The sequence below is a fragment of the Malurus melanocephalus genome, unplaced genomic scaffold (genome assembly GCF_030028575.1).
Source record: "Malurus melanocephalus ecotype Western Australia unplaced genomic scaffold, MMel_1.1 scaffold_450, whole genome shotgun sequence".
Taxonomy (NCBI): domain Eukaryota; kingdom Metazoa; phylum Chordata; class Aves; order Passeriformes; family Maluridae; genus Malurus; species Malurus melanocephalus.
Window position 1 is genome coordinate 44,520 of NW_026623682.1, and position 27,615 is coordinate 72,134.

The following is a 27,615-nucleotide window of genomic DNA, read 5'->3' on the forward strand; positions in this document are numbered from 1 at the left end:
AACAACCCCATTTATAACAAATGTTTCTAGGGGTTGTAGTCCATATTGTGAGGGAATCTCTCAGCATAGAGATGATGATGGAGAGTGACTGAAACAGGAAGGCCTGCGCCTGGGGCCCTTAGTTTTGCCTGAACAGGACACCACAAAAAATACACACTTTACTTGGTCCCAGGTTGCTTGGGACCTGAAAATTAAATCTASTGTTGCTGCTGAATCCCACATTCTCTGCATATGGTGGGTGTTACTGATGCTGGTCTGGCTTTGTTACAGTTTAAGGACGGGTTACGGGGTGCTTCATCAGCCCATTCCTGCCTTCCTTTGACATTTTTGGGATCACAGAAATGTTTGGGTTGTAAAGGAACTTAGAGACTATCTCATTTCAATCGCCTGCCATGATATTTGACAATTTCCACTACACCAGGTTGCCCCCCCAAGCTCCATCCAATGTGGCCTTGAACACTTTGGAGAGTGGGGCATCCATGCCTTCTCTGAGCAGCCTGCATCAGTGCCTTATCACCCTTACTGCCTATTTAGGGAGGCTTTATTAATAAAATGAATGCTACTTCATGAAAGCTTTTCAGTAGGCTTTTAAAAAGCAGTTTAAATGTCTTTTTTTCTTTCTCACTCTTTTTCTTTCCTGTCTTCTGCCACCCCTCTAAAAGTTACAAGGGCATGGTTCTGCTCTTAACACCTTCTGCACTACCACAGGATGTATACACTTACTCTTTTTTCACATCCCTTATTTTTCTTTAGAGGGTCATCTTCAGACTTGCATGCAGTTATCTCCTGTGGTTGATCTGATGAGATGATATTTCACCTGACAGCCTCCCAGTTGTTCTGGGTGTTTCCTTGGCCACAGCTCTGTGCAGCCCTCAGACCATCAGTGACAGCTGGGACAGGAGCTGGTATCTCTGAAGGTCCTGATGAACCTGAGATGGAAATCAGAATTTGCAGAGAAAGGAAAATGGGGTGGCACCTAGTGAGACAAGATGCAAAGGCAATTTATAACCTCTTGTGCAATGATTGTTTCTGATTTATAGCAGTAACTGATACTTGTGGTCTTTGTGCCTGCCTTGTTGATTCTTTGGTACTGCAGTTCTGCTCCTGCAATTGCAATATGCAAGCTGGAAATGCTTTTTTTATAAACAAACTTTGATGAAGCTTATATATTGTGCATTTTATGTATGCTTTATATTAAAGCATACATAAATATAATATACATAATATATAATACATATATAAATATTATATATTGTGCATTTTATGTATGCTTTATCCTGTTTGCAACATCTTTGATTTCTAGACCTGAAATTGTAATTTGTGATTTCTGTTAGAGAAAGAAAAAAMGTCATTAAAAGATTTCTACGGAGCTAATTTTTTGTGCAAAAAGAGACAACAGTGTAATGTTTTATGATCTGTGACCTTTGTTCCTTAAAACATATATAGGGTATATTTCCAAATGGCTTTCTGTCAGTAGGGAAACTAATGAAATCCTCTGGCAGTGGGAGACCTTGGTGCCTAGTYGGATGTGAATGCCCCATGTGGCTGCTTTGACAGTTTGTTATTTCTGAAAGTGCTCTTCTGTGGGTTTTGCAGCTACCASAGTTGGGCTTTTGCTGCAGTTTTGTATTCAGGGGACCAGCTAGAGAATTTCTCCTTCCCTTGTATACCAAGTTTACTGAAATTTGAAAGGTACTTGTTTCCATGCGTCACTACCCTGATTTACTCCCTAAATRTATTGTGGAGCATATTTTCCTCAAGAAACAAGGCTGAAAATCAACCTTTTAATTTGTTTTTGACAACCATTAGAAATAAGAAGAAAGGATGAGTTTTCTTACTATTCTAATCATATAATGGTTTATGTTAGAACGAACCGTAAAGCCCATCCAGTCCCACCCCCTGCCATAGGCAGGAKCACCTTCCACTATCCTGGGGTGCTTCAAGCCCTGTCCARCCTGGYCTTGGACACTGCCAGGGATCCAGGGACAGCCACAGCTGCTCTGGGTGCCCTGTGCCAGGACCTCCCCTCCCTCACAGATAGTGATTTCTCCCATAAAAGAATTCTTGCTCTTTTTGAGTTCTTTAAGTTGATGCAAGGTACCAMATTCCCATTAGTTTTGTGTGTATTTTTCTCGGAGAACATACTTCAATGATCTATAATCGATGGCACAGMAGAGTGTTTAATTGTGTGACTGAAAAAATGGATGGACTGGTTTTTGGACGATCGTACACATGCTGGAATGTTAATTAGTCATAAAGGTCTAAGACAGCCAGATGACTAATTACTCATGAAAGCCTGTTCACCTGTTTTCAAGGTGCTCAGTTTAAAAAAAAAAAAAAAAAAAAAAAAAAAAGCATGCTCTTTCTAAGGTGCTTGTGTATTAAAGTTTTAATCCCCCTGAGGCAGGGTTTACACATGTTTCAATAAGCATTCTGTGTAGTCTGTACTTTAAGGATGTGATATATTTTATCACAGTAAATTTACTAACATTCCCAGAGCAGAAGCTTTTATTCTCAGGTTGCCCAAAATTCCCAAGCAAATTTACCYGCTTTAAGAGTAATTCCATGCACTGATTGTGCTGGGATGATGGCAGGTCTTGAGAACCTTGCAGGATCAATGTGAACACATAATGTTTTTTGTTTTTTTAAGGGATGAGGGATAGTGAAAGCAACACTGTAACTGTATAGAGTATGCAGCAATTGTGTAAGCCTGGACTGGGGCTGTAATCCCCACAGAAGAAATCTCACTGCAAAATCAGTGTATTTGCAAGTATGTGTATTCTTACAGTATAGCTAGAGAGCTGGTGGTTCTTTGGGGAGTTGGCTTCTCCTTAAACTTAGATATGGAGGTGAAAATACAGGCTCAAATGCTTCCTTTGCTTTTCGGAGAATAGTCTGGTAATTCCACCTTGCTTTATGAAATTGATTTAAGGAGCATTATATCTGCWCTCTGTTTTTTAGTGTTACACTTTGTTTAGTAGCTGATGTGGTATGAATCTGGGAAYAACACTGCGAATGGAGGGGGAATCCTTAAAGAAATGGCTTGACTTAAGTTACTTTGGTCTCACTGCTGAGTTTCTGTTTTCTTCTGTATTCATGGAAAAAGTGTTTGCCCTTTGTTTTCTTGGGCTTTGCTTAAGGCTCGTCTGTAAGATGGATATGAATGTTCCTTTAAAAGACCACACATATATGCAATAGTTACCATAATAAAGTATTTGGATAGGTGAGATAAATACAAGAGTCTAAATTTGTCAGTGTCCTCCTAAATTTGAGAACTAATAAATGAGATTATGCCAATGAGTATTATTCCSTGTTAAAAGGTGTTTTTAAGTATGTGGGGCTTAAAAATTAATTGCAGTATGTGGCATTTGAAATGGAAYAGGTAATRTCCTTCTGGTAGGTTCAATGATTTWAAAAAAGTATTAAAATCTTCTTTAGCTTGTGAGTTCTCAAGTGCTTTCTTTAAAAAAAAAAGCACCTGGAGTCGTTTAGATGGATTGTGAACTGGTTAAGTAGCTCTATCTAASGCTTTTACAAACCAAGTTAAAGTGTGTCTTTATGCTGTAGCTGGTATGTCACCCTTCTCTTGTGAGTAGAGTATGAGATGCTGATCATTTGTTGTCATACTCTAAGGTGCTACAAAATTAAGAAATTTGGAGTTTAAAATGAAATTACAGCTCCAATGAAAGCTGTGCTAAAACCTTTATTTCGTTGCAGTCAGTAAATTTTTCGTGATAGTTCTAACTTTGAAAGCTCCTGAAAATAAAACGTTAAAATATTTTGAGTGAATCACTTCATGACTCATAAGTATTTTTCCCATCTTGAAAATGTCTGGGGTTTTGTATGGGATGGTAATCCATGTTTGGATCTTGATGTTTTATTATTATTACTTTTGTGATAATCAAACCATTAACTTTCATGGAAATCAGCTGAATCTACTGGCAAGACTAATCCAGCCTCCTGCTGCAAGAAGTCCTTTGCTGAAGAATCCCTCTGAGCATCCTTTTCTGAGGGATCTAGAACCTCAATATAGCTACTTACAACCTCTTAGAGCTTCAGCTTGTACATTTTTAATCTTGTAGACTAAAATAATCTACAGGAGTTAAAGTATTTAGTGTATTTTTAATCTTGCAGACTAAAATAGAGATGCCAAATGGGTATCCTTGTTGTAAAGGGATCCCAGTTTATTSATGTCACAGACAATATTTAAAACACTCTACCTGAATTTTAGTTCTGCAAGCTAAAAATACATATTTTAGAAAAATAATTCTATTTGCAGTAAGTTGTATTTTGTTTGTTTCAAGAGTGCTTACACAAACTAAGTGGTCTCTGGGAACTTTCCCATCCAGAGCTTGATGAAAACCAAGTTTTGTCCAGATAAAAGGCTCCGCATAGTGTGCTGCTCACTAAATCCCCAGGGAGGCTGCCCACTGCTCTAGTTCATTGCACTGCAGCAGAAAGTGCTACAATTATTTCTATAATCAGGTTAATTGAAAGAGTGGAAAGGGGTAAGGAGAAATTTTCTGGATTAGTTGAGGGAGAGTGGGAAGGACTGATGTTGCCCATGCTGTGTCTTGGTAGCCTGCAGTTGGAAATGCATACTGGGAGCTGGGGCCTGGAATGCTCTTTTAATAACATATTCTTTGCATGTRTGTTATCACAGTGGGAATTAATGGGTTTTTGTCCCATGGAAATGTCTTAGGAGAAAAGGGTATGGTAAGGAAAATCTCTTCAGCCAGCCTTGTCTCAGTTTTCAGAGAGAAAACTCCCAGACGCTTTCACTTAAATTTCTCCCACTCTAGGAAAGGTGATGGTAATTTAGCACAAAAAATAAATAACCCYAGTGTTGGTCAGTTTTTTTTCTTTAAAATTTCAGTAGGTAAGGGCATTTATTTCTCACCCTTGATTTCCTCATTCCTTTTAAAAGCTGTGGATCAGGATGGGTCTTTTACCTTGATCACCTCCATAGTTGAAAGCTGGAAATACTGAATCCTGTTCCAGGCCGAGCTCACGAGGTTTTTAGAAGAAATTGGTTGTGTGTGTTTATTAGGTTGCAAAATCTTATTTTCATGTGAAATGTTTTAATATTGTGGTGCATGATCTTAGTATTTGGTTCCTGTAGGGCTCCAGGTCTGTCACAGCAAGGCCAAGAACTCTCCTTGGTTATCTATAGGGAGTACAGCTGGGAAGTTTGTCAGTTGAATCATAGCCCAGATTTCTGTTGACATATTTGTTTCCTATCMTATTTTTTTTTCTGTTTCACTTAAAACTGTTTTTATTCAGGGTAATGTTCTGGAGGACCTAATGTAGTTAATAGACTTTTTTAAAAAAGAAAACCAACTAAAATGCCCCATTGGGAATGGAAGGTCATCACAGAGCTTTTAATTTGACATCCAACCAAGCAGCCGTGGTATTTAATCCATCCTTGGAACAGCAGCCAACATATAAAAGCCACAATAAGAAAATTATTAGTTATATCYTCAGTTTAATGGGACATCCTCTAAACTAACCTGCATGGGCCTGTGGTGGCTTCCTTTAAATGTGGTTTGGTTTTTTCTCTAAGTTTTTAGTAAATAATGAGAAGCTATCTGGACTTTATGGGATAACTCACTATGCTTCATCTGTTTATTTCCAGATAATTATTCTTCACAATGTATATACCTGTTGTAAGGGATTCCAATTAGTAATGCCACGGAAGATACTTATTCTGAACAAGCCTATTCCTGTAATTTTTCTAAAGTCGTATTTTAAGTTAGTTAAGCTCTGCTGAGATACGTGAATTAAAAGATGTTTTTTTTTTTTCTGGATTTAAGTGCATGTTTGTCTTTTGTAAGAAATTGTTTATATTGTCTCCATCCGTTTTGCATATTTTTTTKGGGTTGAAGTATTCCTGAATTTCTTTCTCAAGAGCCTGCAAATTTAATTGAGTAAGGAAATCTTCTYCTCACTTAACAGTTTATTTAAATTGTTATGTAATGTCTCAAATCAAACTTTTATTATAATGAATGCAAGCTGTATCATATGAGTTGGCTGTGCCATATAATACTCTGCAGTTAATGAAAAATCTTCTGTCTGAAGTTAAAAATATGAAAAAAGAATGAAGCATATTCTTGTATGGTAGGCAGTAGTTCTCAGCTGTTGMAGAGAAATTGAAATCGGCTTTGGAGGAATGTATTCAGATRTCTTTTTTTATCRTCAGAAATGAAAGTTTGACARCAGTGGCTGCAAATGTGTCTCCCCRCATGGCYTATGCATCTCCCCATTTCTGCTTGGTGTGCAGGGTGGGATGGGACAGGAGTGTGGGASATCTCTGTGGGCCCAAGCTCTGTAGGGCTGCAGCCTCAGGGAGGGGTTTTGGCAAAGCTCGAGGCATGGAGCAGTGCAGGAAAGCGAGGATTAGTTGGGTTACCTGCTGTGAAATCTATTGGTTTAGCAACACGGGTGTGGCTATTTTGGGGGTGGGATCAGGGTGTGGTGGTGGGGCTGCTGGGCTGGGTATGTGATGATGACCATGAGGCTCCAGCTCTGGGGATGCTGCCCTGTTCAACTGGCATGGACAAACAGGCTAACAGAATCACAGGCATATTAAGGTTCAAAAATATCTCTAAGATGGTCAAGTCCAACCATTCCCAGCACCAGCATCATGTTCAGCCTGTGCCAGAGCTGAAGAACCMTTTCTTTGAAGAATTTTTTCCTAATATCCAGCCTCARCCTCCCCTGGTGCAACCGTAGGCCATTTCCTCATGTCACTTGTTGGTTAGCATGTTACCTGCATAACTTGTTGCATGAAAAACATGAGCTGTTTGGAAACRGGGAGTTGTAACAAAGCCTCTTATAAAGCACAGCTGCAGGTCAGGCTGCTGTTGGGGCCTTTTCTTCCCATGAGCCAGGTGTTCCTGCACTGGCTGTTTCTTGGTTGCCTGTGCTGTTGAGAAAGGGGATGATTCATAGGAGAGAGTTCCTAATGTTCTTTCCTCTCAAAACTGCTATGAATGTACATGGGGAAATGCAGTTAAAACTGATCACGGTGATCTCTGTCCACATGCAAAGGCAGTTACATAACATGGGCATRAAGARCAACAAAAGCTGTTGTCTGCAGTGAATTGTAGGACAGTGAAACTGAGTGGTTGGGAGCAGCGAGCTCAGCATTCGACACCAACAGTCAGAGCAAAGGGAATGGGATTATCCCAGATTCCATTTGTTTGCTTGATCCCAAATGTTTGCATAATATTCAGTTCTCTTTGGACGCAGCARAGGGAAAATACAGTTCAGGAAAGAGTTAATCAAGGTCTTCAGATGAGTCAGCCATGCACTGCCTCTGCCTTGTCAGGCATGCCAGGGCTTTCTGCCCGGCTGGTTCGCCATGGGTTATCCTTAGGGCTCTACAGTAGCCTGGAACCTGACACACACCCAGCTGGTGTCATGTTGAATTTGGCTGCTGCTGGAAATCACTGATTGGCTGTTTGGTTTTGGGATTTTTTTTTCTGGGAAGTAAGGAATAAAGTAACAGTGGAATAAAGTGCAGTGGAAAATTGAGATGGCACTCCAAGTGCTTTCCCAGGGAAAATAAAGTAAATTAACTGATGCTTGCAAAAAGGGTGACTCAGGGACTCAGGATGACATGGAGGGAACAGAGGAAGGAGGAGTTGGGRTGTATTGGTATGGATGTTTGTGGAGAGGGATAAGCTCACAGGTTGGGAGCTGCAGGCAACATGCAATCAGAGCAGGGATGCCTTCTYATTCCCTCTCTCCTGGGGTATCTGAATCCTCTCCTGGTTTGTTCACCTAAGTGGAGCTGGCTTCAGTCTTCAGTATGAGATGGGGCTTGGAGGATTTCTTCTGTCTGGGTAGGATTTTGCCTGAATTACTCTTTCTCCTTTTGTATTACACCTGTAGTGAATTACATTACACCTGGAGTGCATYACGCTCCACCTGAAGTGGAGTAAGTCCAAGCCCTTTCTGTGCCTTTCCAGTGGGATGCAGGATGAGTGCTGCTCTTCAGCTGCTGCTCTGAGCAGCGTCTCTTGTGWGTGCCTGGTCACCTGCCTTATTGTGGTGGGCAGGAACAGCAGGCACTACATGTATAGAGTAGTGGGGCTGGGGGGGAGATGCCCACAAAGCGGCTGGCACAAGTGGTATGGATATGAGCACAGCTGCTGGGAGAGAAGGGTGCAGAACCTCCTCTGATATGTTGCTTCGGGAGGGRTCTATCTAATTGGGATATATGAGCCTCTCAGGCCTTTCTGAGAAGCTGTTTCTGTTGAAAAATTAATATCCCAAATGCTGCAGTGCCTGTAGCCTTTCCTGGATTTTCCTTCTGAYTTCTTGTCCTGTGATTCTGAGGCAGAGTGAGTGCACTGAGACCCGAAAGGCTCTCCAGAAAATGATTTAGAGCAGTATTGTGTACCTGATCCCACAGGTAAACTAAACCTATGGCTCGAAGTCTGAGTAGGCACATTAACCTCAGCTGGTACTAAGTGTTGCAGTGCAATGTCTGCTTTTCAAGTTAATTTTAATTAATAATCTGTTGAGCACCTGCTCAGACTCTGCTCTTCCCAAAAGCAGGGATCTGTATCAGTAGGGAGGTTGTGAACCATGCACTGTGCTCTCAAATGGTGTTCCTTGACCTTATTATATAAACTGTTGGGCTCTTAGCCTGGATAACTGGCCACATGCTGTCCAGTGCAAACCATTGCATGCATCTCGCTTCAAGAAAGATATGGACGAGTCCATCTGAATCCAGCATGTGGTTACAACAGCACAGAGTGATCTCAGGTTTGTGGCTGATAGTRAGGGATGGTTTGTTCATTTGAAGAATAGCATCTCAAAAGAACCCCAAACACTTTCTTGAAGGAGTAGTTGAGTGAATGATTCTTCATGGCCACCATGTACAGGCAAGTAATTAATGGACTCAAAATGAAACTAAAGACATGTAGGTTAGAGAACAGGGAGACCCTTCTAACTAAGAGCAGTTAKGCATTGACAAATATTCTTTAGGCGGGCTCACTGAAGCTGTGTTCAGGTCTGTCAGGAATAATTTAAGAATCATTGCKTCTATCTTGGAGCATGGTAACAGTCTGGGATATTTCCTGATGACTTCCAGAGCCACTTGCTGTGATTTGCTTCTCTGTCCCATGGTATTTGTCACACACCCAGTGTCACAAGGTTTGCATTGACRTTGACATGGCCAGTCCTGTGAGCACTGTTATTTCAACCAGCACATGGATAATATAAGTTTATTTAGTTTGGTAAGGAGCCAGCCTAAACTGAATAGTCATCTCATCTTTAAATTGAACTGTTGACAAGTTCTGCATTTAATTCATAAACRGTGGGTTGAACTGGTTTCAGATCGTGTAAGGCTTATGGTGTGTAACTTCAAATAACAGCCAGTCAACAAAAATTGTCCCTGTTCTGCTACAGAGGAGTGAAGCACCCAAGAGCAGCAGTAACTTGTCTGGGTGCAGGGACTGCCCTGACAGTTGCCTTCAAAAAGGGAGAACATGTCATGAAGGGCCACCAGAGTGAGTAAATGAAATGAGAACCACAGCCAAGAGGGAGACAGTAATTGTGCAGAAAGGCAAAGGGAGGGAGAACTCACTATAAGGAAGAGAGCTGTGAAGGCTAGAGGATGAAGTTGACTTGGGCTGTATCAAATGGCTTGAGCAAACTAAACAAGGAAGAAGGTTTAGGGTTTAGCACAACTCTGCTTTAGGAGTGACATGGCAAGGATTCTATTTGTTTTAAGATGAAGCTTGCTGAGTTTATGAACAAGATTGATTATCTGGCATGTCCTGCACTTGACCTTGGTTGTACTCATGTAGGAGGCTTCTACAAGAAGAAACTCCTCCTGCTAAGACCTTGAGCTACTGCTTGGCTCTTTTTTTAAATGTCAGGAGCATATTGACAACATTTTCAGATTTTGTCCAACACCTGCAAGGTGGCAACTTCAGAGAGAACCCCCCACTTTTATTTGTAAATATGTATATTTTTAAGTGCTCATATTGCTTCTGAATTGTGAATTTTTGAGTTTTTTTAAAAGATCTGTAGTATCCTGAAATTATTTCACATTTGTAACTACATGAATCCTTGAGTTTTGACATACCTGTAAAAAACAAACATTTCTATTTTCCAGATAGTGCTTCTTACTTAAAAAAAAAAAAAAAGAAAAAAAAAAACCAGGACAAAAGGCTATTTTTCTGCTCATGAGCCTTGATGCCTCTCAAGTTATGCATTTACCCTTTTGTTYATAGGTTTGATTTTTATTGGAGTTGTTGGTGATGGCTCAGGCTCAGAATCAGAAAACTCACCCAAGTGTCTGATGCCAGTGGAGCCTTGAACTTCAGAGCAGAGATAAACTGCTATCAGGTCACATTTTATCTGGAACTGAAGGTCTAGACTGTTTCTAAGTGAAATGCTGCTGTGTGCAAGTAGACTGTCTGACATGCTCAGTGTGCAAAAATGATCACGGTGCTTGGTTAGCTGAGACACCGAAGACTCAGAGCAAGGAGGAGGCAGCATGGATGCATGACCCTGACTCTTGGGGTCTTGTCATTTTCTGGGATTTACCTTCCAGCCCAAAGTGATGAGGTCATATGTGAACTAATTTTGCAATCCTTAGTTTGTCAAGCTTCATTGTTATGGTTGTGGAAGTRGTGGTGCGGTGTTCCCAGTAGATATTGATGTTTCCTGCTGTCTTTCTGATCTTGTTCAAAAATAGCCTACTAGTGAGTGGTGATCAGTTTTCCTTTTTGTTTAAATGACAGGGTTGAAAAAAGGTTTTCAGTCAGTGGTTCTACAACTTAACTTTCAAGAGTAACTGCRCATCATACAGAATCCCGCAGAAGGAGCCTTAAGACCTTCTAGAAATGCTGTGTCTGGGAGCATTTGCCAGGATTGCTGTTTGTATGAACAGTCATCCCAAGGATGCTATATCGAGTGTCTTGGTACCCTCTGCTCAGCGTAATCTGAAAGTGTTGAGCTGGTGCTGATATTGTCAGAACATACATGGTGGGGTTTGGTCATAGCAGAGGAAAAATGCAGCCCTGYAATCTCAAAAGCAGTGAAGCATCAATGTGTCTTTTTTTGGCTGAGGCTAAAACACTGAGGTTAATGCTTTTTTCTCTGCAAAACCTCACTCATGAGAGTAGGTCTGTTCCTGGCTCAGTGAGTATTTAGTGAAGCAACCAAGTAAATAGACTAGAAGAAATTGTTGGTTATTAACTTAAGGTTGGTAAAGAGAGACAGTAGTAATAACAAAAGAAAAACTAATTTGATTTGTTATAGTGGTAAATCAGCTCTAAATTGGTTACTCTACTGTCATTATGTTGAAGAGGCTTTCTTGTAAAATAGTAACACTTTATTGGAAAGATTATTTCCAATTACGATTATTATCGTTTTTGCTAGACATTTTAACACACAGTGTGGTTTCTTATAAGGACATGGAGTGAGTGTATGTTTGCTCTCCTCCCTTCCTGACTTTCTGTTACAGTAATATAATTGTTTTTCTCTCTTCATAATATAGCCCAAATGAAATGGAAATGGTGTTGCTGTTGTGGCCAAGGTTTACAGTTGTGAACCATCTCATCAATTACACCTGCTTTCCTTCCAAATGTTTCCTTTGGCAAGAACATCTGTTGAGGAGAGTACCATCATTCCCAAGGGCACCATTTTCCATATGCTCCCATTTCAGGATAAAATTAAACCAGTGGACCTTGACAGTGTTTTCTTAACAAAAATGGGTCCTTGTGCTTCTGTTACCAGAAAATGCACAGTATTATTTTATAATGGCATGAATCACTCCTCTGGTGCTCTTCTGGAGAGTGCTGCCTGTCTGTGAGTGGAATCATTCTTTGCCACACGAAGGCAGATGGTGTTTAGTCAGAGAAGTGTCGTGTGTCCAATCTGGTGCTGCCTGGTTTAGTGACAGAGTAGTGCTTTGTGGAATGAAGAGCTTGGAGGTATGATTATCACCAGGAGGAAGAAGACAGGGCCCCTGTATGCTTCTTGCAAGGCTAGTAGAGCTGTCAAACACCCACGTTTACATGGGCATCTCCTCTTGATGAGTCTGTACATTTTGTCCAGARACTGAGGGCTCCCTGCGTGATGGGCAGGGATCTGAGGTGAGTGGGTAGGTTGTGCTCAGCCTAGCTCTCATGTGTGGGTGTGTTAATTTACTGTACATGCACACCAAGTCCAAACTCTTCTGGGTGATGACACYTGCAGGGTGAGCTGACTGATGTCTCTGCCTGTGTGGGGACAGACCTGTGTGGAAGCCATGTGAAAAGGGGCAGCCCAAGTGGATTCAGGCTGGGGGTCATTTCTCCCTGCATCTCTCTCCTCTTGCGAAATTGTGGCCCAGCAAAATTAGCACCTGTAAAACCCTTTGTGATCCTGTTATGGAGGAGAAGTGAACACTAAGGCAGTACACAGTATCTGGAATCAAGCTTTTGTTTGAAAAGAAGTATGAAGGCCCAGGAATCCCAGGCAGTTTTCAAGTAGTGAAACCCATAAGAGCGTGTGCACACGAGGATAAAGAGCTGCCAAATTGGACAGTGATTTTTTTTTTTTTTTTAAACAAACAATACCCCCTCCGCCTTTGGTTTAAACGGTGCTTTCTGAACTTTTTCAGTACCTTCCCCCACAGCTACACATCAGGATGAGCTGCAAAGAAGAGCACAAACTGCTGTTTCTGGCATCAGCTGGACTTGAAGATGGACTGAAACTGCGGTGTGTGCTTTGTACTTGGGTGTGGTCCATAGCAAATGAGCGTGTGGTCTTGGCTTTTAATGTGCCAATGAGTTTTAAAGACAGCCCTGCTGTCTTATATAAGCTTTTAAGGCATTTTCATGCCTTATTTATGCTATTTATCAYGGTGTCTTACCTGCATTTCCTCTGCAATACACAAAAAAGATACGTTGGGAGAGTTTAGAAGGCATTGGGCAAAAACTATTGGGCAAGAGTTGATGATAAGGCACTTCTGATTATTCTAATGATGAGTTGAATTAGACTCATAAAATTAAATTAATTCATCCTCTGTCTGCTGTACCTTATATTAATACAGGTCTTGCTAAAGTTTCTGTGGAAAATGTGTMAAGAAATAAACTGTAAAATACTTAATACGAAGTGGGATTTTTAATACATGATTTAAAGGGCTGAAAATATTCAAGTTGAAAGCAGTGATGCACATGCAGTGATGCTGAAATCTCTTCTTAGTGCTGTTTCACAAAGGACAGTGTCCCTTCAGACATTCTGAACAAAAGCATTTAATGCAAAACACACACTTCMCCACTCTTTCTGATTTCTTCAGGAAGTTTTTAGTTATTCCTGGTGACACTTGGCCATCGCAAAATCACATAATATTCTAAGTTGGAAGGGATCCACAAAGATCATCAACTCTAAAAATGGCTGAAAAGCCATTTCTCACTTATTTCAGCCATCCAACGCACCATGATAGGTTTTAAAGGCCTTAATAGCCAGCAGCGAAGCCGGGCTGAGCCCAGGAGAGCACTGAGCATAAGGAGATCCCCTTGGTCACAGAACCACAGAATCCCCTGAGTTGGGAGGAACCCAGAGGGATCATCCAGTCCCATCCCTGTCCCTGCACAGACCCCCCAACAGCCCCACCCTGTGCATCCCTGGCAGCGCTGTCCAAACGCTCCTGGAGCTCTGGCAGCCTCGGGGCTGGGACCATTCCCTGGGGAGCCTGGGCAGTGCCAGCACCCTCTGGGGSAAGAACCTTTTCCTGATATTCCCCCTAACCATCCCTTGACACAGCTCCAGCTGTTTCCGCAGGTCCTGGCAGTGGTGAAAGAGAGCAGGGATCGGAGCAGCCTCGGGAGGAGCTGCAGCCTCTGGTGAGGACTGAGCTCAGTCTCCTGTTCTCCAGCTGAACAGACCAAGTGCCCTCAGCCCCTGCTTGTGTGYTTCCTCCTACAGCCCCTTCATTACCCGTGCTTTGAGACTCCTTTSGATTHTCTCTAACAGATGTAGGTCTTTCTGATACTGTGGTGCCCCAAACTGCCCCCAGCACTCAAGATGAGGCCCCTCCAATGCAGAGCAGAACAGAAGAATCCCCTCCCTGGCCTGACCAGCCACGCTGGGCCTGGTGCACCCCAGGACATGGATGTCCCCCCTGGCTGCCAGGGCAGTGCTGGCTCATCTCCAACTTTCCATACATCGGATTCCCAGCTCCCTCTGCACACTGCTGCTCTGCAGCCTCTCATTCCCCAGCCTGTCCATATGTGCAAGGTTGCACCATCTCGGGTGCAGAATCCAGCACTCTTTTGAACTCCATGTGGTTGGTGATTGCCCAGCCCTTCAATTTGTCCAGGTCTCTCAGTGAGGCTTTCTGCCTTTGAGGGAATCAAGAACTCTTTSCAATTATGTATCCTCTGCAAACTTGCTTGATATCTCTTCCAGTCCTGCATCCAGGTGAAGATGAGAGGTGCACAGGGCCGGAATGGAGCCCTGCAGAACCCCACTAGAGACTGGTGCCAATCTGATGTCATCCCAGTCACTGTTAGCCTTTGTGCCCAAACCATGAACCACGTGACATGTTTATCCATCTGCAGGCTGGACAGTTTGTCCAGAAGGATCCTGTGAGAGAATAGAAAGCATTTCTGAAATTCAAAAAGATTACATCTGCTGGCTTCCTCTGGTCAACTAGGGTTTATGTCACTATGAAAGAAAATGAGGTTCGACAGTCCTCAGCCTTGGCCTCGTGTTATGCGTCTGTGACTGATGGACCTGCCCTTCCCATGGGCTGTAACTCTGGAGCATGGGGCTGGCTGGGGCTGGATGGAGGGGGAAGGCAAAGCTGAGTCAGGGTTGTAGAAGTGCTGGGCAGGAACAAGGATTGTTGAGAATGAGGTAAATAGAGTCACTGGAGGGTATCTGTTCTGATTGTAATTTCACTAACCTGGCTTGAACATTTTCCTATAAGGATCTATCCTCCAATGTTTCTTTTTCCCAGGGTAAGTAGGTTACTAGTGATACATGGTTAATAACACTGCTTTTTTTTCCAGCCCACTTTGCAGATATCTGTGCTTTTGTTTTTCTGTACAAGTGCCATTTTCTCCAAGAATGCACAATAACTTGTTGACTGATGAAGCYCTTTCATGTACTCACCTGTCACTTATCCTGGAGACTGTGGGAAGCATAGTTCTCAGGGTTTAAATTCTGTACAGCAAGCATCCATTACTGCTGGTGTTTTAAAAAGTCTTACTTGAATTGTGGGTTCTCTTTTACTAGTAATTAAGCTGYTGTTTCACAGTAGGAAAAAGCTTTTATTCTATGCAATCAAAGAGACCTCAGAGAGACCATCCTTTGCAATCTTGAATTGGCATATTGATTGGTCCTTATTAATACAAAAGCCTCTAAGCAGAGATGAAGTATCTGAATTTTATAAAGTTTAAAAAATAATTACAAAACCTCATAAAATCACATGAAAACTAGGCATAGTTCCCAGGTCATTTCTCCAAACCTCTAGTCATGTTTTTCATGATGCTGTATTTTTTTAGATGTTTTACTGAGCAAAGAGATCTATTACCASAGAGAAAATAGTTATTTTTTAAAAYTTCTTAGTGAAAATGTGTACCAGTAATGTTATTTGTGGAGTGCCTATGGAGCCATTTTAAGGTGCATTGAAACCAGGGTTCTTCAATTGGTCATTTTCCTGGCAATGCAATTTTCTTTAAAAACCCCAAAAAACCAAATCCAAGCAATCAAATGAAGAGCTATTCACTCCAATTAATATACGTGTAGGTGCTACTGCTTTTTTCTTCAAATGTTTCAATTGAAGAGATTTTAGACCTTTTATTTACTGAAATTRATAGAGGAAGGCAAATCCTTCTGTTGGCCYRTTTCTCTGGGGATGGGTTCTTCAGYTCTGTAGTGCCTTGTTAGTATGCCCGAAGTCAAACAGCAGCCAAATGGAAAGGGTTTTTTATTGCCCTGCATAGGTACACGTCATGGAAGCCAAGAGCAGCATCATCTTTATAGATCCCCCTCTTAAGGGAGTTGGTAAAGTCAGATTTTGTATTTTTTTCCTCTCAGCTGAGTGTTTTATGGGAGGGAGAGAGAACAGAGAAGGTTTCTGTATTTTTTTCCAACTAGTATTGGGTTTTATGAATGTGGGAAACAATATGTGATTAAACATAAACCTTTTTGCCAAACAGTCTCTGCAGACTCTATCTTCTCAATGAAATGGTCCTCAAACTACCAGGCAGTTCTTTTCAGTAACCTAATTTTCCTACTTGAAGGACTTTTGGGCATTCTTCAGCTATCTGGATCCTGGGCTGTATCACCAGCAGGTTGAGGGAGAAGATTCTCCCCCTCTAGTCTGCTCTGGTGGGATCTGGAGCACTGCATGCAGCTYTGGGGAAGCTGCATGAGAAATGTGGAGCTTTTGGAGCAAGTCCAGAGGAGGCCATGGAGATGCTCCAGGGCTGGAGTCCCTCTGCTCTGGAGCCAGGCTGGGAGAGCTGAGGGTATTTTCCTGGAGGAGGATCCAKGGAGACCTCAGARCCCCTCCCAGTGCCTTAAGRGGCTCCAGAATAGCTGGAGAGGGACTGGGGACAAGGGCCTTGAGGACCAGAAAAGGAAAGGAGGAAAATGGCTTCCCACTGCGAGAGGACAAGGATAGATGGAATATGGRGAGGRAATTCTTGGCTGTGAGAGTGYTGAGGCCCTGACAGGGTTTCCTAGAGAGGCTGTGGCTGCCCCTGGATCCCTGGAAGTGTCCAAGGCCAGGYTGGATGAAGCTTGGAGCACCMTGGGACAGTGGAAGGGTGGACGGTGTCCCTGCCCCTTTCAGGGGATGGAACAAGATGATCTTTAAGGTCCCTTCCAATCTGAATCATTTTGTGATTCTGTTCCTGAAAGCTCAGAAAATGGTATGTAGTGTTTCCTGATTAATGTGTCTCTGTGGAGTTTCTGTTTGATGTTGTTTGTTAAATACAATCCACGTAACAATTCTTGCATCACATTGTAAAATCCATACTGCTGTAGGCAACAGATTTTAACATTACTAAACAGCTGTGATCAAGGAGTCTGAGCACACCAACTCATAAGGAATGTGTCTGTGCCCACCAGTTGGGAATCTACGAGTACAAGACGGGGATTGTTTTGGTTGGGTTTTTTTTGCTTACCCAGTTTTTAAATTCTTGTCATGGTGGGCTGCAGGAACTCCTATCACTGAGGATCATTCACATTTGTTTAGATTTGGGACTGCTGACTTTATGTTTTCATAGGTCCTGTCTAGCCAAGATTTGAACTTTTTTGTTTGCATTTGATAATGGCCATTTGAATCAGTATTTTGGGCTTGTAGCCAGGGTCGTATGTCTTGTAACATAACTGGGGCTGTAACAGAATGGTTTCACAGACTTCGAGTCATAAAGTACYACTGTGGTTGTCTGAACAGGCCTTCTCTATTGTGCCTTGGTTTGTAGGAGTTTCTTCAAGGAATCTAGAAATCCCTGGTAATCTCTCAGMTAAACTGTGAAGCCTGAACTCCTTAGGCACAGACAGTATAGCCCAGTCCTTTACTGGTTCTCACAGCCCATCCTTAGAAGTGGCCCCGTGCTAAGGGGCACAATGCTCTCTGCACTGGGAGATGCTGTTCCTACCTGGAGGGTACCTCAGGGTCTGCTGGCCSCCCCAGCTCTGATGGGATCAGTCCATGGCCAAGCTGGCTCTCCAGCCCCAGCATTATTACACTGCTCACACGCAGCTTRCACAAGAAGCTCAGTCCCTGGTTGTGACCTGTCATGTTGCAGCGCTCCCCTAATTCTTTCTGAAGTGTAGCATTTATTAGTAAAAATGGGATTTTTTTTTCACAGGTCTTTGTAAAAATGCAGGCTCTTTGTTAGAATAAAACCTGAGCCCTGCAAAAACTCATGAAAATCCTCAAGGACATATGTTTTTATTGCTTACCCAATTTTTAATTTATTTATGTAAATGGATATTTTCTGTTTCATTATAATTCTTAATAGGAAGCAAATGCATTGCAGAAATCTGGGTTTATTATGTCAACGTTATTATCTTTATCAACCCAAACATATAATCTATTTGGAAAGTGGCCCAGATCTATTTCCCACATACCCATATTGATGTTACCCTTTCATGCTTTGCTGTCCAAGGAATGGGGGAGTTCAATTTTTAATTTTTAGTGTGTTATAGCTGACAAGGTCCTGTTATTCTTTTGAGCAGGGCTATAGAATGTCAAGCTTTGCAGGAGGGAAAAACAAGAAAGGAAAAGAAAAAGGAACTATTTTGGTATAAATGGGATGCTTTCAGCTTAACTCCTAACCATTATGGRAGACTTTGATGAATGTGTTCAGTCCAGGAGTGCAGCATTTGCTGTRGAGTGTTTTCTAACAGGTTGTCAAGTGGGGTTAGGAATGCATCAGAAGTGATGGGCTCCTTTCAGCACTTAGAAAGGTTCCCAAGGAAGACATTTCCAAACTCCAGACACATGGCTCTGTTAAGCATTTAGGAGCTGGGATACCCCAATCTGAAGAGTGGCTTTGTGACAGTGAAAGGGCCCTCTCCACACTTTCCCAGAGCTTTGCAAGCATTGCTGCAAGAAATGCTCATCCAGTCTCTTGAGTTGTTAGAGCGGAAAGAGCGGGCTACTGGCTTTTTCCTTTGTCTCCACACTATATTCTTCCCACACATCTTTTCTTTTGAATTTTACCTCCAGCAGCAGCAGTGAGYAGTTGGTCCTTTCTTGGGTGCTGCTGCATTCTGTGGAGCTGGGCTGGAACAAGAGCAGAGCGTTCCTGGAGCAGCWTCAGGGCTTCTGAGGCTCATGACTTTCCAGGTGTGGRAGATTAYTGGATCATGGAATCACAGAATRGTTTGGGTTGAAAGGAACCTTAAAGCTCATGCTGTTCCACTCCCTACCATGGGCAGGGATACCTTCTGTCAGACCCATCCAACCTGGCCTTGGACACTTACTGGGAAGTTGAGTATTTGCAATTATATGGCCCTCTGAAAGGATGTTTTTTTCAAAAGAGAAAGAGCAGGTTATATTATAGGAATATTTTCCCATGGTTTTCCCCCAAAGGTCCCTAGCTAAAAMCAGAAGCATGCTGGGATGAAATGAGCTCTCAGTACTGCTAGTTGKGATGCTGCTCTTCCTTAGATCTGTAGGGTGCACCAAGGAACTTCTTACCGTTTTTCTGTGTGTGTTAAAAATGCAAAACATGGGCACAGAAGCATTAAATGACTTGGTCCAGGAGGCTCAGCAGGCCAGTGTGAGGGAAGAGCTGAGAAAATTTCTATCCAGGATCCATTAAGCCACTGTTAGAGTTTAAATTGAGTTCTGTGCAAAGATCCAACACATTTTGTTGTCTGATTATTTTACATTCCTAYCCCTCAGTACAATTAAGTTTGGCATGTCTGTACAAAGGCACATATGAATTTGGTCAGTCTTACATGTTCTGTGAAAGCAAATACGTGAAAAGTTCGGAGTTGCTGAACTTACACTGAGGGCTGCATGGGCACATTTTCCGTGCTTGCCTGGCACCAGGAAGTCTTCACTGGGAACAAGATGGAATATGTCCAGCCTAATAATGCTGCAGTCATTGGGGTGATAAAGAACATGGATGGTACAAGATGTTCTCCTGCACAGAGAGCTCGAGGTGGCTGCTGCAACTCTGGCCAGTGAGACTAATGATGGTGATGATGATGGTGACGATGAGAGGCCTCGTTGTGGTCTGCAGCTTCCTCATGAGGGACAGAAGAGGGGCAGGCAGTGATCACTTCCCTCTGGTGAGAAATGGTGGGACCTGAGTGAACAGCATGAAGTTGTGTCAGGGGAGGGTTAGGGTGGATACCAGGAAAGGGTTCTTCCCCTAGAGGAAGGCACTGCCCAGGCTCCCCAGGGAATGGTCCCAGCCCGAGGCTGCCAGAGCTCCAGAAACGTTTGGGCAGCGCTGCCAGGGACATGGTGGGATAGCTGGGGGGTCTATGCAGTCCCAGGAGCTGGACTCTGTGATCCTTGTGGGTCCCTTCCCATTCAGGAGATTCTGTGGTTCTGTGACCAAGGGTATCTCSTCATGCTCAGTGCTCTCCTAGGCACAGCAAATGAGAAGTGGCTTTTTGGAGCTGCTTTTATGTGACACGAGGCGATTTTGTGAAAAGAATAATCACAGTAAAGGTATATTCACTGCTGTGTAGGAGCAATGATTGGAAGAGCTCTGAAAATCTCACCTACAGTTTACTCCATCTGTGTGGTTTGGTGGGGAGTCTTGGGATGTTTTGTGGGTTTGTGGTGGTTTTCTTACTTAYTTGAACTTCTTTGAGATACTTTCCTAAAATGTATATATGTAGTCTGTAGTTGATGACTTACCTGTTAATGACCCACCTTTAAGGGGAGGGAGCCTGAAGGGTTGTTCCTTGGGTATCTTCTAGGATTGATAARGCTGCCTAATCTGGTGCTCACTGACAAAAGCAACACAGTCCAAGGGCTTTATCTGGGAGGCAGAAAACACGTACTCTATTCTCCATCCTGTGACAGAGGGGGAAACGGGAGCGAGAGAAAGCAGTGTGTGGCAGTTTTGGTGGGGGAACTGAATTGGGGAGTGCCATTCCTAAACCGTGATCTCAGACTACTGAGCATCCTGTTCCCTGCTTAGGGTTCCTGGTGGATTCTGATTAATGCACTGGTAAGAATATTTCACTTYAGGAGTGTTTTACAGAATGAAGTATGCAATTGCTAGGTTATAACAGCAGGTTGGGAAATGGTAGTGATAATGGGGTAAAAATGATGTTTGGTTGTTAGAAAGGCAGGATTGAATGCTGCCCCAAGATGAAATTTGCCAGAGCAAAGCTGAATCAAACTTTGCTTGTTCTGCTAATTCTTCATGCCATATTAATTTTGGTTGGTGAAGCTCATTGGCCAAGGGATCGTTAATGTTTTCTTGCTGTTTGGTAACATCAGGGTAAATAGCAACAGTTTTGGTGCCTCCCAGCAGGCTGCAGAGGGTGGCAGGGTTCTCTGGCAGGGTCTCTGATGGGCAAGGGGTGACATCCCTCTTCTTTAGGAAAAATACCATGTCTGGGTCGTAAACACAYAGCAAAGAAAATAATGGAATCCTTGAATGGGTTGGGTTGSAAAGGACCTCAGAGATCATCTTCCTACCCCCATCACTTTCCACTAGACCAGAAAATATAAGGGGATTCCATACCTAAAAAATAAGTTAATTTGAAATCGACCCTAGAGTAAGGAGGTAAGATGGAAGAAGCAAAAAAGGGGATGGCTCCTCTCAGCATGTGAGCACCCTATAGCTGGACTGGTACTGAGACAGGTTTTAATGGTCACAGTGTACTGGGAAGCACAGCCCTTTATGGGCAGTGGAATTTCTCTGATCCTTCCCTCCCCTTTTCCACCACTCTGAAGGGGATTTTTTGGGCAGCAGCACTGAAATGTCTCTCTCTATTCCTGCTGTGGGCTAGCTCAGGATTGAGCCTTCTGGAGGCGGCTGGAGCATCCCTCCTCTGCTGGCGCAGGGTGTTGATAAGTCCAGCATTGGAGTGAGGATAATTTACCTGTGCAATTACTGTATTTATGGGTAACAAGAAGTAGGTGAAACAAAACACTTTTTAAAAATACAACCAATTGTTTAAACTTCACTAAATGCTGGGCTCAGAAGGGATTCCAGAAGATACTGAGACACCAGGTTCTYATGACATGCCTAAAGTGTTTTTCTTGTGGTTAAGGTTTTTTCCTTTCAGAAGGGATGTGGTGTTGTGGAGTTTGTCCAGCTTTTTTCATGCATTGATTCCAGATTTCCTTTGAAAAAGGTGTTTTGTGAAGCAAGTCAGAACTGTTTTGGTATTTCATCTGCAATCACAATCTTATATGCATCTGCATCTACAATCTTATATGGATCCACTGGTAATTAAAAAGGTGCTATCTGAGATTAATCCAAGTGCTTGTGACAAGAACTTTTTTTGTTTAAGCTTTGGTTGTTATGGTATGGTTATATCAAGAGGTTTTCAYCTGTAGAACACACTGCCTGTGGTATTGGGAGGTTTTCACTTGTAAAAAAACACATGCTCTGACCATGATGTTGGATTTATTTGGTGTTTTTGTRGCTCTTGAGTTGGGATCAGTGATTTGAGGTGTTGACTTACCTGCCTCCTGCCCTTACTTCAGCAGTTGCAGAAGTTCTGAGGTTCAGTAGAGGATGTGAATCCCAGCATTCCTCTGCCACAAGACTGATGTCTGCCTTAATCAATTTAGAAAGCAGCAAGCTATGATTGCATACAGCAAAAAAGCATGCTCAGCYTTTTCTACCGTGCCAAATTTAGCCATAAATGTCTGAATTCAACTCCTAATTTTCCATAGATTTCTATCAGTGACTCAGGCAAATAAGTAAATCTTCCTGAGSCTGTTCTGTATTTCCTGTTCACTGAATTGTGAATATCCATGGGGACAAGGATTGCTTTTTATGCCTTTGGAAAATGAGTTCCCCCTGGGAAACCTCTCTGCGCTTCACAAGCACTGCTGACAAATAGCAGGCTGTAACTTCACTAAGGGTGATTTAGTGAAGAAGAATGTTGGCTGGATTCTGATAGGGAATGAAGCTGTAATTTTTTTTTCCTGATTTGCAAGTTGTCTGATGGCATCTGCTGTTTGTTCACAGAGAGAGGATTTTATCCTTTAGGACTGCTCTAAGTGATAAGTGCTTGTAACTGAGTGCACAGGGTGTRGGGATGAAAGGTCCTGGATGCTATTAAACATTTATAGCAGAGGCAGGATAATACTAAAGACAGAGCTGGTAAATGAGAGCAGCCACTTCAGTGATACCTTGAACCCTTCACAGTCCCAGCTGCTGCATGTCTGAGCCTGCTTTGGCTCCCAGTTATRTCTCTAGGAGAAATCCTTGATTTCTCTGACAGCAGATTAGACAAGTTGTAAGGTGAAATGCAAAATGTGATTTCACTGAATAAGTTTACCGATTTTAAGACAAAAATAGCTTTATTTTTTTTTCTGAAGTGTATTATTGTTTGTCTTTATTTCTAAAGATGTTTGAATTTTTAAAATTTGAAAACTTTTGTACGGTAAACTTTGAAAACTAAAGAGGCAGTTCTGATAATACAGAATTTATTGAACAGGTTGAGATATCTGGAGACATCAGAGGCCGTTCCAGGGTCTAAAGGACTCCAAGAGAGCTGGAGAGGGACTTTGGACGAGGGTCTGGAGTAACAGGACTCACTGCCAGAGAGCAGGGATAAATGGTATATTGGGGAAAGAATTCCTGACTGGGAGGGTGGGGAGRCCCTGGCACAGGGTGCCCAGAGAAGCTGTGGCTGCCCCTGGATCCCTGGCAGTGTCCAAGGCCAGGCTGGACAGGACTTGGAGCAGCCTGGGMCAGTGGAAGRTGTCCCTGCCCATGGCAGGGTTGAAACAAAGTAAGTTTTAAGGTTCCTCCAAGCCCATCCCATTTTGTTGTTCTGTGAAATAATTGTCATATGCAGGTACCATCCCAAGTTCACTGTGGAGCAAAGGGATTCTTGACTTACTCTGTGCAATATCTGGGGGACTGGCTGTTCCCTCCTAGATGGTGCATGTCCTGGTGAACTGTAGGGCAGACCAAGAACYGTGGTCTTGTCCATAAATCTGTGGGAAACCCACAGACAGTTCCACAAGAGTCAGCTGGCAGTGGGTCCCATGGCTGATTTCATATCTTGAGGCAATTTCTGATAAGAAGAGTAGTTATGGTACATAAGTGAAAGTACATACTTGGCATGCAGATGTGAAAATGTCATGATCTGAGCAGATGGTCATTCTGCTGATGTATGTATTTGATTTCTGTCCCTGGGTCAGAAGCACCTCTTTGGTGTTTCTTTCTTCATCACTAATGTGGGTCAGGGATGTTAGAGCTTCTGCATGATGGAAGTCAGCCCTGCCCTTTTTTGCTGACCTAGTACCCCTACTTGCCTTGCCAGACAGGCCTTCATCAGTTCAAAATGAGACAAAATTAAATAACCATTGGTAATGCAGCTGTGTCAGCTTAAGAATTAAAAAACAAAACAAAACACAAAACCCTCAAGAAAACAGTATTTGTAGGATAGCTGGACACAGAAGTCCTTAGGCCAGGAAGTAGGTAGGATATCCAAGTGTTTAAAGYAGTTTAAAGATCCAAGTGTTTAAAGTTTTTTTAACATTAGTGAAAATTCAAGACTTTAWAAGGAGAAAAATTTTAAAAATGCTGTGAAACTGTGAAACAGCATAGCTTTTTAGTTGGCAACAGCTGTGCTTCAGACCCTGTCCCTACATGTTTCTATGCATTGAATATGAAAAATTTGTTTGGTCTTATTTGGAAGAACCCTTTTCTTCATGGTGAGGGGATGGAGTTAATTTCCAAATCTATTTGCCTCTCACAAGGAATTAGGCAAGAAACTTGACTGTGTTTGTTAATCTTGGAAATCTTCTGAAGGCTCAGGTGAAAGCCAGTCTCCTGCTTGTATAATTTTCAGAGCCTTAGTCAGAGCCCATATGTTACAACCTGGAGGAAATGATGCTTGGAGATGACTAACTGAACATGTTCCTGCTGTTAATTTGGGTGCCATTCCAGAAATTTAATTTGTAAGTTTTCTTTTTCCTTTTGTTAACACATTTACTTACTACTGCCTGTCTTTGCTGTTGTTCCCCACTAAGGAACTTAATGAAGGGATAAATTTTATATTAACAGAGAGAGGCATTTTTTCACCCTGTCTGTGATGAGTAGGGAGAAGCAGAGAATATAAATGTGTTGGATTAGCAGCAATTTGATTATAGATAAGATATTCACTTCTTTGTACCTTCCTGCTGCAAACACCATGTCAGTCCAGTTAGTGTGGGTGTGGAATTCACCAGGAGAGAGGCTGTAATGTGCTAATTGGAAATCCATGGASTYACAGGATGGTTTGGGTTGGAAGGGACCTTAAAGCCCATCTAGTGCCACCCCTTGCCATGGGGGGACACCTTCTACTATGCCAGGGTACTCCAAGCCCTGTCCAGYTTGGCCTTTSACKCCKCCAGGGATCCAGAGGCAGCCACACCCTGTGCCTGGGCCTCCCCACCTTCACAGGGAAGAATTTCTTCCTCATAYCCAATYTATATCTACTCTCCTTCARCTCTTTCAGAATTATTTATTCTTTGAAAGAAGCTTTGAATGGCTTTGAGTGGTTTGATGCTTAAAATTGACCAGGCAGTTATAATCTGATTTGAAACWGGAAAACCAGGAGAAGGATGAAGTAAAGCCAGCTCACAATGTAGAACCTCTTCTCACTGCTGTTTYAACACCTGTCTGCCAGATTCCCTGTCACAGTGAGGAATGCATCATATAACCCCAGCCCAATTAATGATATTTGCCTGTAGGAGAGGTGAATGAGGGGCCCAGGTGCTCTGGGCTGTGTGTGCAGTGACAGTGTCTGTGACTGGGCTGCTCTGCCTGGCGTGCAGTGAGAGCACCCAGTGTGGGTTGTGCCTGCAGGAGCACTCTGTAAGCTCAGAAGCTCTGATCAGAAAATATCAAAATCTCAGCAGAGGGTTAAGACTATTCTTCACAGTTTATTCGGAGTAATAAGTGGACTCTACAGATTGTTTCCTCAAAACTGGCGGCTGTTTTGTGTGTTGCTTGGTTCTGTTTATCTCCAGTTTGTGTGGCAAAGCTGGACCAGCTCAGTGCAATTGCTGTGACCTTCAGAAGTTTGGATTTTGTTTTACCTTGGTGCTGTGYAGTGGACTTGAGCAGATTTCAGTTCTTTGAAATGGAATTACAGTGTCATCTCCAGAGCCTGGACTCAGTGTCCCAGGAAGGAGGGGAAAAGCCAAGAGGTTGAATGCCTTAAAATGAGGGTAAGTGTGTGGATACATGCAAACTGATACTGATACTCACATGAGAAGAGCATTTTCTGAGTTTCAAGGCTCATCCCTGGAAAAAGGCCAGGGTAGCAGTAGTGCCCTGAATGCAGTGTAGCAGACAGCCATGAGATGGGTCACTTTGTGTGATCCCACTGTTGCATATGGGAAACCATGGAGAACCAGGGCTCTTATGTGTGTAACTTGGCATCCCTGACCTTCCTGTCCAGCAGCTGAAAATACCTGCTGTGTCAGAGGGCATGGAGGCTGTGTGACCTTGGCATGGATGAATCTGGAAACTCACTTTATTCGTCCAAATTTTGATAAATTTAAGTCATGCAAAGGATGCCTTAAATCGGGTTGAGTGGATTGAAGGCTTGAAGCAGCCTGGTCTAGTGGAAGGTGTCCCTATCTGTGGCAGGGAGTTGGAATCAGATGATCTTTAGGGTCCTTTCCAACCCAAACTATTCCATGARTCTGTGATTATCTTTCTTTGTGTTGACCTTTCCAGAGAATCCTGTTCACCATCTTAAAACAACCTGGAGGTTGTTTAAGGCTCATACCCTTAGCTTCAGGATGAAGACATTTTGCCATGTGTAGGTTATATGATGGGGGAGTAAGTGTCTGTGACCCCAGTGAAGGTTTCTTGGGTTTGGATTAAACCCTGAGTGAGTCATGCAGTTAAACAGGTGTTTCTGCTGCTTCAGAAGAGAAAACACTTCAACCCTTAAGCCTTTTCAGAATTAGCTTATATTTTTGCCAGTGACTCATGTGTCAGGTTCAGCCTGGAGGAATTTAGAGGAGGTTGATTGAGCCCTGATGGCACCAGAGACCACTCCTGTGGTGGAGACTGCAGCCACAGGAGTGGCTGCTCTGCCCGGGCCCTCGCCTTTTCTCTTCAGCTGGAGAACAATGCTCAGCTGTTATTCTGATTAAAAAAAATCCAGATCTTTTCTACTGTGAAATAAAACATTTGTCTTCCAGAATCACTCTGTTGCAGTTGCCCAAATGACCCTCGYTTGTAATGCATAGAATATACAGAGTATGGTTGTCTGTGAAGGCTATTTTTATGAGTTACCAGTAAARTGGCAGTGGAAAAGTTCTCATAGTGCTCAGAAATCTGGAAATGAGAGTCAAGGACTATGGTATTACTTTTTTTTTTTTTTTTTCAATTGGAAGTTTTTGCAAATCTGCTGGATTCGTGCAGTCACCTTTCCTTTCCTCTGCCRGCTCCCACACTACTCTTCCTGCCTTGCATAGGGACTTGCTCCTTCTCCTCCCTAACAGTAGTGGTTCTATATTAGAAGGAAATTCAGCACTAGGGAAGAAGTTACGGATTTGAGAGCGCTTCTGGGGGCTCTTCTTGCCCGACTCATTAGACAGCCTGCTTTTGGGTTTTTCTTTGGGGGTGGGGAGGGTGGGTTTGCTGTTTGTTTTTTTTTGCTTCAAAAAAAAAATGCAGCTGGTACAGAGCAGAACAGGAGCTGCCTGGCTCAACTGTTGGGTGTTCTGTGTGCTGTTGTCCCTGTGGGGCATGGGGTGCTCCTGGCTGCCCCAGAGATCCAGGCCCAGTGCCCACAGGGCACCCTGCACTGCCCAGCCTGAGGACTGCTGCTACTCGGGCACTGTTTGCTCTGATGCTGCTCCACGAATGCAAAGGAAACAGAGAACCTCCTTGTATCCCAAGCCCCAGTACCCCAAGCACACACACACAATGTGGGCAGGGTTTTGTCATCCACCAAGAGCCAAATTATGGTTTC

At 42.9% G+C, this 27,615-nt stretch overlaps 1 protein-coding gene across 2 annotated transcripts in view; it reads left to right on the plus strand.

The window, feature by feature from the left end:
- WNK2 (WNK lysine deficient protein kinase 2) overlaps window positions 1-27,615 on the plus strand; it is a 111,323-nt gene that overhangs the window by 12,189 nt on the left and 71,519 nt on the right. The window lies entirely within an intron of this gene.